Genomic DNA, 16,062 nt, shown 5'->3' with positions numbered 1-16,062 from the left:
CCCCCCCCCCCGCACTCTATCCCAGTGCGGGGGGGGGGAATAGAGTGCCCCACAAAACTTTAAACACTGACACTCTAAAGGTCTACTCTTTATTACTGATATTGCCCCCTTACAAACCTTCCCTACTTTTACAGAATTGCAGGATAGATACAACATCCCCTCTCAGTGGTTCTTTCAATACCTTCAACTTCTTAGTTTCACTCCTCAACACTGCACCCAAGTAATCCCGTGGTAAAGTCCTTGGAATCACTATGCTCCCTCCGCTCCTCCTCTAAGGGCCTCATCTCCGCAATTTATCTCCTCATGCTTATACATAACTCTCCCCCGTTGGCTCCACATGAGACATCATAGGAAGCAGATTTACAAATACCACTGGGGTCTAATACTTGGAGACAGATCAGATAGAATCTAGTTTACTTGACATTCCATTTACTCCTTCATTTTTTTTTTCCCTCAAAATATTCCAAAAATAGCAAAACCAACCATGAAACTCATCTGGCACATTATTAATGCAATGAAATGTAAAATAGCCCGTCACTGGAAATCCCCAAAAGTTCCCTCTATGGCTGAAGTTATCGCGGCTATTTAAGACACATACAGTATCATATGGAATTTCTGTCTAGAATAGTGGAAAGCAATGCACTTTCCTTCTCTGATACATGGTCCCCCTGGCTGGCTTATTATAAAGCCCCTCCACCCATGACATTTGGTTTTTGACACTGTCTTCATGTACTGTATTGAGTCTTCCTCGAATGTGATCTCTGTTTGTCATTATGTTATGACTGACAACATATTTTTCACTATGTGCAAATGTAATACTGCCTATTACCCATCCCCACTTTTTTCCTTCTGTCTTTCCTTCCCCCTCCCATTGTCTGTTTATTGAAGGATTTTTGCAATAGTACAACAGATAGTTTTGAAAAAAATATATAATGGAATTACAATTCGTGGAAAGCACGTGGGGCTGCTTTACATTATCAGCTGTCAATAGTAATTCATTGGCTTCTGGTGGTATGGCATGTTGTAATGAGGAAAGCTAATATAAGGGTAGAGACATGAAACGTTGAACAAATCAATGCATAAGTTTGATCAACTGCTGGCAGCCCTTACTGTCTACCATTTATTTTAACAGAAGCTCATTTCTCGGTTTCTGGAGAAGCTGTTGCTTTGGAGCTGCACTCTTTTGGTTCTCTGTTAGCATGGCATACAGTAGTTGTGTATCTTGGTTGTAGATAACATAATTATTCAGTAGATACAAATAGACAGGGTTATGCATACAAAATACAAGACCAGAAAAGAGATTTGTTAAAGTGGATACTACAAATAGACACATTTATATATAAAATTTTGAAAGGAACCCCAGTTGCAGATCTATCAGGAGAGCTAGGTGGGTCATTGTCTGGTTTCACTCCTAGTATTATCATACTTCCAAACATTTTCTAGCTGATTCTTACTATGCATGTGTGCACTATGCAGCAAAAAGAGATACTTATAATAATAATTATTAATATTCTCACTAATGTTGCCTGTCCTCTCCCTGTCCACCATGATCTCACAATATATGTACCCATCAGGGTGGTTGTACTTGTGGTCCTACTTGTCCCAGCACTTTTGTAAGCTGAATATATCTAAGGTTGGGTACATATCAGGCAAATGTGCAATCGATATGATGGCCGGGCCAAATTTACTTTGGCAAAGCCCATACCAGATTACAAATACACATTACATGATATTGTTCTGTCCTTCATTACAAATGCACCAGGTCGCATACAATATCTCCCAGTTAGCTTTCCAGCATGGCCAACTAGAAGATGGAGCATGCAATTGTAGGTACACATTAGACTTTCAGGTACTTGTGAGTTATCCAGGCTGCCGATTTTTTTCATCGCGCCCGAAAAATCGCTGGCCTCGTATCGGTCGCGGCCATTATAAGGGGCAGCGACGCGACCGACGCGATGCCCGCGATTTCCCATAGACAGTAATTTTAAAAGACGCGATGGACCCGATTTCCCATAGACAGCAATGTTAAAATTATTACAGTAATGTTAAATGATGTGCAAAATAAAATGACAATGTGAAATGGGCCAATATGGCCATTTCACATTGGATATGTTTTTAAAAAAAATGTTTCATGGCCCCGTTAATGCCACCCCGCTATTGATGCCAACCCGAAGCGTGGTGAGCGGCGGCGGTACGCGTCCTCCGACCTTTTCATACCCCTACTATCCACGTCGGCGTGGAGTTGAGAATAGAAAGTGTGGCGAGCGCAGCGAGGGGACGCGGACACCTGTGAAGCCCGCGAGGGGACGCGGATACCTGTGAAGGTATCCGCGTCCCCTCGCGGGGCTCGCTGCGCTCGCCACGCTTCGGGCGCGGTGGATCGCTGCGCTCGCCACACTTTCTATTCTCAACTCCACGCCGACGTGGATAGTAGAGGTATGAAAAGGTCGGAGGACGCGTACCGCCGCCCCTCGCGGGCTCGCTACGCTCGCCACGCTTCGGGTTGGCGTCAATAGCGGGGTGGCGTTAACGGGGCCATGAAACTTTTTTTTAAAACATATCCAATGTGAAATTGCCATATTAGCCCATTTCACATTGTCATTTTATTTTGCACATCATTTAACATTACTGTAATAATTTTAACATTGCTGTCTATGGGAAATCGGGTCCATCGCGTCTTTTAACATTACTGTCTATGGGAAATCGCGGGCATCGCGTCGGTCGCGGCGCGGCCCCTTATAACGGCCGCGACCGACGCGATGCCCGCGATTTGGGGGTAAATCGCGGGCATCGCGTCGGTCGGGTATCCTTAAGTTAACTAAACTTAACCCCTTCCCGACAATTGACGTACATTTACGTCATGGTCGGGAAGTACTTCCCGACACATGGCGTAAATGTACGTCATGGCATTTAACTGTCACCGCGTCTATAGACGCGGTGACAGTTTCAACATGTCTGCTGTCCCTGACAGCAGACATGTCCGTGCATGCCCAGGGGGGGCTGCGATGCCGCCCCCCCGTCGGCGATCGCTGTGATTGGCTGTTCAGTGTGAACAGCCAATTACAGCGTTTTCTGTGTCACCGGCGAATAACGTTCGCCGGTGACACGCGATCGGAGGTGATTGGTGCTGTAAAGTACAGCACCAATCACCGCGGGGTGTAAGGGTGACACTGGTGTCACCCCACCTCACCCCGCCCGCCCCCAAAGGCCGTGATTGGTCCGTCGGACCGACGGACCAATCACAGCCATGGAGGGGGGTTTAAACTAACGGTGACTGCACTGCAGACGCCATTCCGGTCTGGAATTGCGTGCAGTGCGGTCACCGTGCCTAGCTGCCGCGATATACTGACCAGAACCTTGCAAAATACTTACCTGATCCTTGCAAATATCTTGCCTGCTTGTAGTGTGCTGGATGCTTCCTGGATCCTGTTACTTGTGACTTCCTGTGTTGTGAACTTGTGCTGCTGCAGTGTAATAGCGTTAGTTAGATAGAGAGAGATAGAGAGAGATAGTGTCAGAGAGTGCTATATTTTGTGCTGCTGCAGTGTGATATAGTTATAGAGAGAGAGATAGAGAGAGATAGAGAGAGATAGAGAGAGATAGAGAGAGAGAGATAGAGGCCTAGTGACAGAGAGTGCTATATTTTGTGCTGCTGCAGTGTGATAGTGATAGAGAGAGATAGAGAGAGAGAGATAGAGATAGTGACAGATTGTGCTATATATTTTTTATATAACTGACTGCTGCCCCCCCTTTTGTGCTGATCAGTATAAATTAACTGATCAGCAACTTTTTGGGGGCGCAGGTTTTTTTTTATATATATATATATACCTGTCACTGCTGCCGCTGCAGTGTCATAGAGTGTTAGATAGTGAGAGATAGAGAGTGCTAAATTTTGTGTCTGCTGCCCCCGCCTTTTGTGCTGATCACTATATCTGAGGTGATCAGCAACTTTTTGGGGGTGCAGAGGTTTTTTTTTTTTTATATATACCTGCCAGTTGCACTGTCAGTTGCACCAAAGGTTGTGCACCTGCTGCCCCTCACTGGTAATCAGTGTCGCATCACTGATCACCTTTTTTTTTTTTGTGTGTGCTGTGGGGTCTTTTTTAATTTTTTTTTTACACACACTGTGATTTTGTGGGTGTCCTGTGGCCGCTGTGCGCTGATCAGTGACGTACATCACTGATCATCTTTTTCGGCACAGGGTTGATCTATTTTTTTTTTTTTTGATCAAATTCCTGTTGCCTTTGAGCGCTGTTCAGTGACGGACGTTACTGACCAACATCTGTGCTCAATTTTTGGCGCAGGACCTTTTTTTTTTTTTTTAACCCCTTCAATTTTTTTTTAACCCCTTCAATTTTTTTTTTTAACCCCTTCAATTTTTTTTTTTTTTAACCCCTTCAATTTTTTTTTTTTTGTATAAAGTATTTTTTTTTTCTGCACTACATACACACTACACACTACATACCCCCCGGGTTGAAATAAAGTTTGTACCCTCCCTACACTATACACGTGTTGAAACATTTCACTACCAGTAACACAAAAATAAAAATGTCATCCCAAATGTCATCCCAGTCATCCAGAAGAATTTATTCAGCGGAGGAGGCATATGCCATGCTTGCTTCTGACTCTGACACAGGCAGTGATGCAAGCGGGGAATTTGAAGGATTCGCCTTAAGCTCCTCTTCCTCCTCTGGTGATGAGGGTCCCCCTCAAAGACGCCCCCGTAGAGCAGCTGAGACCCCCCCCCAATAATTGATCTCGTATGGACCCCACCACCAGACAATTTTGAGCCCCAGGTTCCTGAGTTTTTGGCCATGCCAGGAATCCAATTTGATTCCACAGGTCTCAGAGAAATTGACTTTTTCAAATTATTTTTCTCTGATGATTTTATAAATTTAATGGTGGACCAAACTAATTTATATGCCCAGCAGTTTATTGCTCAAAACCCCACGTCATCATTTGCTAGGTGGACCCCTGTAGATGCAGTAGAGATGATGACATTTTGGGGTCTGGTGTTTCATATGGGCATAGTAAAAAAGCCAGAAATTAGGCAATATTGGAGTACAGATGTTCTGTACAGCACCCCATTTTACCGTATGGCCATGCCCCGGGCTCGATTTGAGACGATCCTTAAATTTTTGCATTACAACGATAATGCACAGTGCCCACCCAGAGATGATCCCACCTTTGACCGGCTATTCAAAGTCAGGCCGGTCATTGATCATTTCAGTGCCAAATTTGAAGACATGTACATCCCAGATAAATTCATTTGCATAGACGAGTCCCTTAAACATTTTAAAGGAAGGGTTAAATTCCGCCAGTACCTTCCCAGTAAGAGGGCAAGGTATGGCATAAAAATGTATAAGCTGTGTGAAAGCACCTCAGGGTACACTCACAGGTTTAGGGTATATGAAGGGAAGGATTCAAGAATTGAACCGCCAGAATGCCCCCCCTCCCTCGTAGGTGTTAGTGGAAAAATTGTCTGGGATTTAGTGCACCCCTTCCTGGATAAAGGTTATCACCTATACAGTACTTCGCTCTTTTCATCTTTGCTCCTTTGGCCATGGCTAGCCATGGCTAGCATGGCTATTCTATTGTTCTCAGCTGCAATACGTATTGTATTGCAGCTGAGAACAATAGAATAGCCATGGCTAGCCATGGCTAGCCATGGACAAAGGAGCAAAGATGAAACTTGCTCCTACTGTATGTGGATAACTTTTACACCAGCATCCCCCTGTTTAAGGCCCTTGGTTCAAGAGGTACAGCAGCTTGCGGTACTGTGCGCAAGAACCAAAGAGGCCTCCCAAAAACGCACATTGCCCAAGTAATGAGAAGGGGTGAAAGCAGGGGAATATGCACCGAAAATATGTTGTTGGTCAAATATAAGGACAAGAGGGATGTCCTTATACTGACAACAATTCACGGAGACAGTACCACCTCCGTCCCTGTACGAGGTACCAGTACCCACACCTCAAAACCTAATTGTATCCTGGATTACAATAGGTACATGGGCGGAGTGGATCTTTCAGATCAGGTACTGAAGCCGTACAGTGCCCTGCGGAAAACAAAAATCTGGTACAAGAAGCTGGCCGTGTATATCATCCAGATGGCACTGTATAACGCTTACGTGCTATTCCGTTCTACCGGGGGGACATTTATGCACTTTCAAGAGGAAGTCATAAAGGGCCTAATATTTGGGAACCAGCAGGCAGAGGGCCCCAGTACTTCTAGTACTGGCCCCCGTATTGTACCAGGGCAGCATTTTCCTGATGAAATCCCCTCCACTGGAAAAAAGGGCAGGACACAAAAAAGGTGCAAAGTTTGCTATAAAAAGGGAATAAGAAAGCAAACTATTTTCCAGTGTGACACTTGCCCCGACAAACCCGGCCTATGTATAAAGGAGTGTTTTAAAATATACCACACATCTATGGATTTTTAGGTTCATAATTTCACCGTGCTTCGGGGGTCTTGCTAATGCCACATAGCACCCACCATTCATTCCACCAGAATCTGAGCCGCAAAATCCAAAAATCACTCCTTCCCTTCTGAGTCCTGCCATGCACCCAAATGGTATTTTTTGGTCACATGTGAGGCATTGCCGTACTCGGGAGAAATTGGGGCACAGATTTTGGGGTGCTTTTTCTCCTTCATACCTTCTGAAAATGAAAAATTTTGAGCCAGAACTGCATTTTTGTGTAAAAAATGTAATTTTTCATTTTCACTGCCCACTTGTATCAAAATTGGTGAAACCCCTGGGGGTTTGAAATGTACACTATACCCCTAGATGAATTCCCTGAGGGGTGTAGTTTGCAAAATGGGGTCACTTGTGGGGGGGTTCCACTGTATTGGTGCTTTGGGGGTCTTGCTAATGCGACATAGCACCCACCATCATTCCACCAGAATTTGTGCTGCAAAATCCAAATATCACTCCTTCCCTTCTGAGTCCTGCCACTTTTTGGTCACACATGAGGCATTGCCGTACTCGGGAGAAATTGGGGCACAGATTTTGGGGTGCTTTGTCTCCTTCATTCCTTCTGAAAATGAAAAATTTTGAGCCAGAACTGCATTTTTGTGTAAAAAAATGTAATTTTTCATTTTCACTGCCCACTTGTATCAAAATTGGTGAAACCCCTGGGGGTTTGAAATGTACACTATACCCCTAGATGAATTCCCTGAGGGGTGTACTTTGCAAAATGGGGTGACTTGTAGGGGGGTTCCACTGTATAGGTGCAACATAGCACCCACCATTCATTCCACCAGAATCTGAGCTGCAAAATCCAAAAATCACTCCTTCCCTTCTGAATCCTGCCATGCACCCAACTGGTATTTTTTGGTCACATGTGAGGCATTGCCGTACTCGGGAGAAATTGGGGCACATATTTTGGGGTGCTTTTTCTCCTTCATACCTTCTGAAAATGAAAAATTTTGAGCCAGAACTGCATTTTTGTGTAAAAAAATGTAATTTTTCATTTTCACTGCCCACTTGTATCAAAATTGGTGAAACCCCTGGGGGTTTGAAATGTACACTATACCCCTAGATGAATTCCCTGAGGGGTGTACTTTGCAAATTGGGGTGACTTGTGGGGGGGTTCCACTGTATTGGTGCAACATAGCACCCACCATTCATTCCACCAAAATCTGTGCTGCAAAATCCAAAAATCACTCCTTCCCTTCTGAGTCCTGCCATGCACCCAACTGGTATTTTTTGGTCACATGTGAGGCATTGCCGTACTCGGGAGAAATTGGGGCACAGATTTTGGGGTGCTTTTTCTCCTTCATACCTTCTGAAAATGAAAAATTTTGAGCCAGAACTGCATTTTTGTGTAAAAAATGTAATTTTTCATTTTCACTGCCCACTTGTATCAAAATTGGCGAAACCCCTGGGGGTTTGAAATGTACACTATACCCCTAGATGAATTCCCTGAGGGGTGTAGTTTGCAAAATGGGGTCACTTGTGGGGGGGTTCCACTGTATTGGTGCTTGGGGGGTCTTGCTAATGCGACATAGCACCCACCAAAATTCCACCAGAATCTGAGCTGCAAAATCCAAAAATCACTCCTTCCCTTCTGAGTCCTGCCATGCACCCAACTGGTATTTTTTGGTCACATGTGAGGCATTGCCGTACTCGGGAGAAATTGGGGCACATATTTTGGGGTGCTTTTTCTCCTTCATACCTTCTGAAAATGAAAAATTTTGAGCCAGAACTGCATTTTTGTGTAAAAAAATGTAATTTTTCATTTTCACTGCCCACTTGTATCAAAATTGGTGAAACCCCTGGGGGTTTGAAATGTACACTATACCCCTAGATGAATTCCCTGAGGGGTGTAGTTTGCAAAATGGGGTCACTTGTGGGGGGGTTCCACTGTATTGGTGCTTGGGGGGTCTTGCTAATGCGACATAGCACCCACCAAAATTCCACCAGAATCTGAGCTGCAAAATCCAAAAATCACTCCTTCCCTTCTGAGTCCTGCCATGCACCCAAATGGTATTTTTTGGTCACATGTGAGGCATTGCCGTACTCGGGAGAAATTGGGGCACAGATTTTGGGGTGCTTTGTCTCCTTCATACCTTCTGAAAATGACAAATTTTGAGCCAGAACTGCATTTTTGTGTAAAAAATTTAATTTTTCATTTTCACTGCCCAGTTGTACCACAATTGGTGAAACCCCTGGGGGTTTGAAATGTACACTATACCCCTAGATGAATTCCCTGAGGGGTGTAGTTTGCAAAATGGGGTCACTTGTGGGGGGGTTCCTAACTTTTAGCATCTTATGGTGCCTAGAAACCTACATGGTGCCTAAAAAATAATCTCATAAAAAGGAGGCTCCAAAATCAAGTAGGTGCTCCTTCTATTATGAAGCCTGTGGTTTGGTCAACGTGCACACTAGGGCCACATATAGGATATTTATGAAAACAAAAGAATTGGGGGAATCAATTTTTAGTCACATTTCTCTAGTAAAATGTACTGTGTTCCTTAGAAAAATGTATTAAAATTGCAAATCTGCAAAAAAAATGAAATTTTGAAATTTCACCTACACTTTGTTTTAATTCCTGTGAAACACCTAAAGGGTTAACAAACTTCCAAAATGCTGTTTTGAATACTGTGAGGGGTGCAGTTTTTGAAATGGTATCATTTATGGGGGTGTCTCACATACAAGTCCCTCAAAGTCACATCAGAACTGAACTGGTCCCTAAAAAAATCAGTGTTTGAAATTTTCTTGAAAATTTGAGAATTTGCTATTCATATTGTAAGCCTCCTAGTGTCCAAAAAAATTAAAAGGAAGTTGAAATAATGATGGAAACATAAAGTAGACATATGGTCTATGTTAGTTATTAACTATTTTGAGTGGTATGATTATTTGTCTCACAAGCAGAAAATTTAACATTTTGCAAATTGCTAAATTTTCCATTTTTTTACGACATTTTGGTATTTTTCACAAAAAAAACAGACTGTATCGACCCAAATTTACCACTAATTTGAAGTACAATGTGTCACGAAAAAACAATCTCAAAATCACTGGGATAAGTAAAAGCAAAAAAAAGTTATCCCCACTTAAGTGAGACATGTCAGATTTGAAAAAAAGGGCTCTGTCAGGAACGCAAAAACTGGCTCTGTCAGGAAGGGGTTAAGGACAAAATCGGCAGTCCGGATAATTCACATGTACCGACTTTCAGCATGATTTGTCATTACAATGCAAAAATTCTAATGCTGAGCTAATGGACTTATACTGTTACTGATGCAAACACTATTTTTTCTTCTACACCTTAAACCTTGGTGACATCTTTGACTGCTCCTTAACTGGCCACACTTTTAATACCTGTGACACTTATTTGGTGGTATAATGATCTCACATTGGACCCTTTAAGTATTGTATTTGTTTATTGCAATTATTTTTCTGCACAACTATGAAGACTTGGTGGTGTCATCTAAATAATGCATAATCAAAAATGTAATTATTGTTTTACTCCATACTCCTTTCAATGGCACCTAACCCTAGGTCTCTGCCACCCTGCCCCTGATGCAACATTCTTTATTTACCACGTACTAGTCATAAATTGCCTTGTACTGTAAGTCAGTCTTTTCTTGTATTTGCTCATTTATGTATTCTGTTAAGCTCTACAGAACTCTTGTGGCACCAGATTAATACTTATAATAATGATGATGTGTGAACCTGTCCATGTAGCAAGATGCATCTACTGTGTTTGTATATATATATATATATATATATATATATATATATCTCTTATATATTTGGCTACATCTGTCACTCAAAGTGTGTCTGACCCTCTAACGCTGGGTGGAGCCTCTGACTCACATGACAGAGAACCAGCCCAGTGAGCCCACAGTCATAGGAGGGACACATTGCTCTGCTCCTGCACTTTCCTTTTAATGTATGATTTCCATCACCTGTGCTGAAGCACCTTTCCTATCAATTAACCTGTTCAACACAGATGGAGGTAATCATACATTAGGAAGAAAGTCCAGTGGCAGAGCATTGTGTCCCTCCTGGCATGGGTCATGTTGGGAGGTATGCACGGTGCCAGACACCCTCTGCCTCCCCATGTTACCCATCAAAGACACAGCTACTCACCAGACACACCAGGTGAGCGCCCCCCGCCGCCCCCCTCCCACGATTCGCGCGCTCCCCCGCCCCCGCGAACCCCCCCTACCGTAATTCGCGACACCCCCCCCCCACACACGATTTGCGGCAACCCCAGCCCCCACGACCCCCCCTCCGGCAATTTGGGGCACCCCACCCCCCGCGTCCCCCCTTCTGCGATTCGCTGAAACCCCCTGCGCCCATCCCCCCCTGCACCCCCGCGATTCGCGGCACCCCCCCGACCCTCCCTCCCTCCCGCAATTCGCAGCACCCACCCCCGCGACCCCCCCTCCCCCAATTCATGACACACACACACCCCCCGCCACCCCCCCTCTCGTGGACACCCCCCACCACCCCCCCCCAGCCGCCGCGATTCACAGCAACCCCAGGATCAAATGGCACATGCAAAACACTGACACGGCTATGGTCGACGATGAAAAAGGTTGACATGAGTTTTTGAAGATTTATTTTTCATTTTAAGAATGTTTTCATATTCATTCTCATGTGTCGACATGGTCACCAATGAAGTGCCACACTTATGTCAACATTTAATGTGTTGACCTTTCTGTGTTGATTTTTTCTTGTGGCGATTTGCGGCACCCCAGCGCCCCCCTCCCGTGATTCGCGGTAACCCCCCCCCACGCGACCCCCCTCCCGCGATTCGCGTCACCCACCCCCCACGACCCCCCCTCCCGCAATTCGTGGCACCCCCCGCGACCCCCCCCCGCGCAATTCTTTCAAATGCATTCTGAATGACAGCAACATCCTACCATCCTTCTACAAGAATATATAACCAACTAGGTTGATTCATCGCGCCCCGTGCCCCCCTCCCGCAAATCGCGCACCCCCCCCTCCTGCGATTCACGCCCCCCCTCCCACTATTCACGTCACCCCCACGCACCCCCCCTCGCGCTATTCGCAACCCCCCCTCGCGCAATTCACGCCCCCTCTCGCGCATTGCGGACCCCCGCCCTCTCCCACGATTTGCGGACACCTGCGCCCCCTCCCTCCCTTGATTCACGGCATCCCCCGTGCCCCTCCCGCAATTCACGGCACCCCTAAGCCCCTCTTTAGTCCCCCGTATACTCACACACCCCTATCACTACCCAGCTTCCTGCTCTCCTGAACTGTAACTTCCATCACTGGGGAGTCGCTGACGCTGTTTTGCCCACATGCCCCTATCATGCCTCATAGCCCAGCCTCCTGCTCTCATGCACCCTAACTCCTACCCAGTAAGAGGAGACACTGACTCAGGGCCACCATCCTGTACTGCCACGCTGGACCCTCAACCACTGGCAGAAGCTGCACAGTATCTCCCACCCTCCTCTTTAGTCCCCCTTATTCCCACACACCCCTATCACTACCTAGCCTCCTGTTTTCCTGTGTCGTGACCTCCGCCAATGGGGAACTGCTGACTCAAAAACACCCTACTATACTATTGCACACACACACACACACACACCTAAACAACATGCACACACAGCCCCCCACCCCACACCCACAAATGTCACTGTACCATCCACACTATCAATGTACATCTTACTCTGTAACTGCTTTTTAATTAAACAAAACAATACACACCCCCTTCCACATCATATGCTCTCTATTTAACACATTTCACCTATAACTCAAGTTGCAATACAGGCATCTTTCATACAATTCTAACCATCTTTCTCATATACAAATGTTCACAAATTAAGGGGGCGCAGCCCCTTACGACGGTGTGAAGAGCGCCCGTAGGGCGCGATGAATCACCTAGTATATATATATATATATATATATATATATCAGTGACGTGCGGTGAGATCCGTGGCTAGTGAGGCACTGGTTTGTAAGCAGTGGTGCAAGTAGTCATTTTTTCTTACATGGTACCAAAAATGGTTGTGGTCAATTGTGATGGGGGGGTGTGGTCACACGCAACTGAGGGAGTGGCAATATAACAACAGAGACATGGTCACATTATTCCACACACCGTAATGCCCCTTAACCATTATGACACACACCGTAATGCCCCTTAACCATTATGACACACACCGTAATGCCCATGACACATTATGCCACACACTGTATAGCCCATAACATAATACCCATGACACATTGTGCCACAAATGGTAATGCCCATTACATATAATACCATACTATGTAATGCCCATTACATATTACACCACACACTGTAATGCCCATTGCATATTATACAATGCAACATAATGCCCATTACATATTATTCCGAAACAGTAATTCCAATGTCACATTATGCCATGAACCGTAATGCTTATTAAACATTATGCCACACACCGTGATACCCATTTGCACATTATGCGACACACCGTGATACCCATTTGCACATTATGCCAAACACACAATTATGCGGCTGACACCTTTTATGTGCCACACCCATGGAATATTAGTGTCGCTTAAATGCATAATGCCCCCTGCAGTGTGACATAGACATATAAGACCCCCTGCAGTGTGACGTAGACATATAAGACCCCCTGCAGTGTGATGTAGACATATAAGACCCCCTGCAGTGTGACATAGACATATAAGACCCCCTGCAGTGTGACATAGACATATAAGACCCCCTGCAGTGTGACGTAGACATATAAGACCCCCTGCAGTGTGACGTAGACATATAAGACCCCCTGCAGTGTGACTCAGACATATAAGACCCCCTGCAGTGTGACGTAGACATATAAGACCCCCTGCAGTGTGACTCAGACATATAAGACCCCCTGCAGTGTGACGTAGACATATAAGGCCCCCTGCAGTGTGACGTAGACATATAAGGCCCCCTGCAGTGTGACATAGACATATAAGGCCCCCTGCAGTGTGACATAGACATATAAGACACCCTGCAGTGTGGCATAGACATACAAGGCCCCCTGCAGTGTGGTTTACATGCTCAATACCATGGGGGGTTACATGCTCATTGCTATGGGGTTTACATGCTCAATACCATGGGGGGGGTTACATGCTCATTGCTATGGGGTTTACATGCTCAATACCATGGGGGGGGGGTTACATGCTCACTGCTATGGGGTTTACAAGCTCATTGCCATGGGGTTTACATGCTCACTGTCATGGGGGTTATGGCTGGCTGGCACTGAGTATGATTGATGGCAAGGGACATGAGTGTGTACTCACCCTGTCCTCCGCAACACGCAGCTCCAGCATGATGCTGACACACAGTTTGATTCCTCTTTGGCAGCCCGTACTGCGGCCTCTCCACCATGTCCTGCAGGGCAGCCATGCAAGCAAGCCAGGTGGGTGGAGGGCTTCGGGACAATGCTGCTCCCGGCCAAGGATTACTCTCCTCCTCCCCACAGCAGCAGTGATCCAGCCGGGACTCCTCAAAGCCCCAGTAACGGAGCTTGTCGGGCAGGAGAAGACACATCTCTCCCAGCAGCAGCACCTTCCCGGTGCCCAGAAGCCCGGCGATCGCTACAACATGCCAGGTCTCTGGTTCTAAGGTAGCGCCCACATTAATAAACAGGCTCCGCCGGGCACAACCGCTCCTACGCCCCGACTCTCCTGGCCCGCTCTTCTGGCATGGGACACTGCTGCCGTTAGCTGCTAGAGATGGGTGAGGGTGCAGGGAAGGGCGGGCACCTACGACAGAGGGGACGGGCTTTCCGAAGGCTTCAGTGACAGGGGCATGCCTTCATATTGGCTGAAAGCGCACCCCTGTCACTGAGGCACTTGGAAAGGTGCCGCATCTACTACTTTTTCAAATGGGCTTTTACAGCCCTCTGCTAGTCCCCACCCCCTGCCCTCCCCCGGCATCCAGCTTTCTATAATGGGCAGCTTGAGGCACCACTATTGGTGCCTCCAAAATGAGTTTACACAATATGCAACAATGAGAAGGATCAAATTAATATAAAGAAAATACTTATGGCACAGATTTTGTGTCATACGTATCTTCTTTGTATTATTTTAATCATTAATGACAGGGGAGGCACTGCCTCCCCTGCCTCCCCTGACTGCACATCCCTGATATATATATATATATATATATATATATATATATATATATATATATGACAGCCAGACAATGGCACAGAGTCAATTAGCTGAAAGTTTCATACTGTGCATTTCATACTGTGCATTTATTTTTGCTTGCACTTCCTGGCACTTTATTCAACTGAAATACACGTTATAAAATCAAATGAGAGGTGGCTAGGACTTAAGCACCCTCGAACACATAAGATCTGTCCATGAAGACAGATTAAAGGCTGTAAAGATTTTCAGCCTCTATCAAGTGAGAACCTCAAAATGGGTTGAGAAGCAAATTCTTCTTCTCTAAATCTCATTACATACTTTTCAAATATAATTATCAGATATTTAAAAAAAAAGTTATAGGAAAATTGACTTTGTGTACAAAAAAATTCAATGTGAGCAGGACACCCAATTCCAAAGAGTTTTTGAACAAAAATAAAAAAGTTGATGTTTATGAAACAACCATAAGAGTAGAAAATGGTTCCTAAATAATAGAAGACACTTTAACACAGAAATACATTTTAGGTAAAAAAAAAGATGAACAATTCACATAATCTAAAGCTGGGTACACATATGTACAATTTCATTTTTCTTGCGACCGTTCGATCGACCGAATACACGTTCGGCCGTCCGAAACATACGACCGATCTGCGCGTACACATATGTACAATTTTACTTGCGACGTCCGATGTACTCCCGTCCAAACAATCGCAAGAAAAAGATTGTACCACCGTACACACTCTCCCGTTCTGGCTATTCACACGATAAAAATGTACACAACATTATCATAATGGGCTGGATTAAAAGAGCATACCAAAATGAGGCGTGATCACGGAACAAAGAATCGTTCGTGTAGTACAGTGAATAGAGCCGTGACTATTCAGATCATTGCTAGCTGTACTGGATATACGTACGTACGTTCGTTCGTCTATCGGTGCATTTGGGCCTTTTTAATTATGAGCTTGAGGAGAAGGAAGGCTCGTGCGTGCATTTTGGCTGCTATGGCCATTAGATTGCGGGCTATTAAAAAAAGAAAAAGGACCAAGAATCGGAGCTGCTGGACCAGAGACTGGCTTCTGAGGAGAGACACCTTCTCCCACATGCCATTGCTACAGGAGATACGGGAGAACAATCCTGATGACTTCAGGAATTATCTCCGTATGGATGACGCTACCTTCATGGAGCTGCTGACACTGGTTACCCCTTTAATAGAGAGAGAGGACACCTATTTCAGGAGGCCTATTTCTGCAGAGCAGAGACTGGTGGCAACGCTGCGTTACCTGGCAACAGGCAGGACCCTTGCCGACCTGAGATTCACCACCGCAATATCATCTCAAGCGCTGGGGTTGATAATACCAGACACCTGTGATGCCATCGTCCAAGTTCTACAGGACAAATACATGAAGGTAAATATGGAAATTACATACATGTCCCCCATATGTATAGCTGTGCACATACCTGTACCC

This window comes from Crinia signifera, chromosome 3, assembly GCF_055691185.1.
Source record: "Crinia signifera chromosome 3, ASM5569118v1, whole genome shotgun sequence".
In the NCBI taxonomy this organism is placed as follows: domain Eukaryota; kingdom Metazoa; phylum Chordata; class Amphibia; order Anura; family Myobatrachidae; genus Crinia; species Crinia signifera.
The sequence above is the reverse complement of the archived record's forward strand: the minus strand, read 5'-3'. Positions refer to the sequence as shown.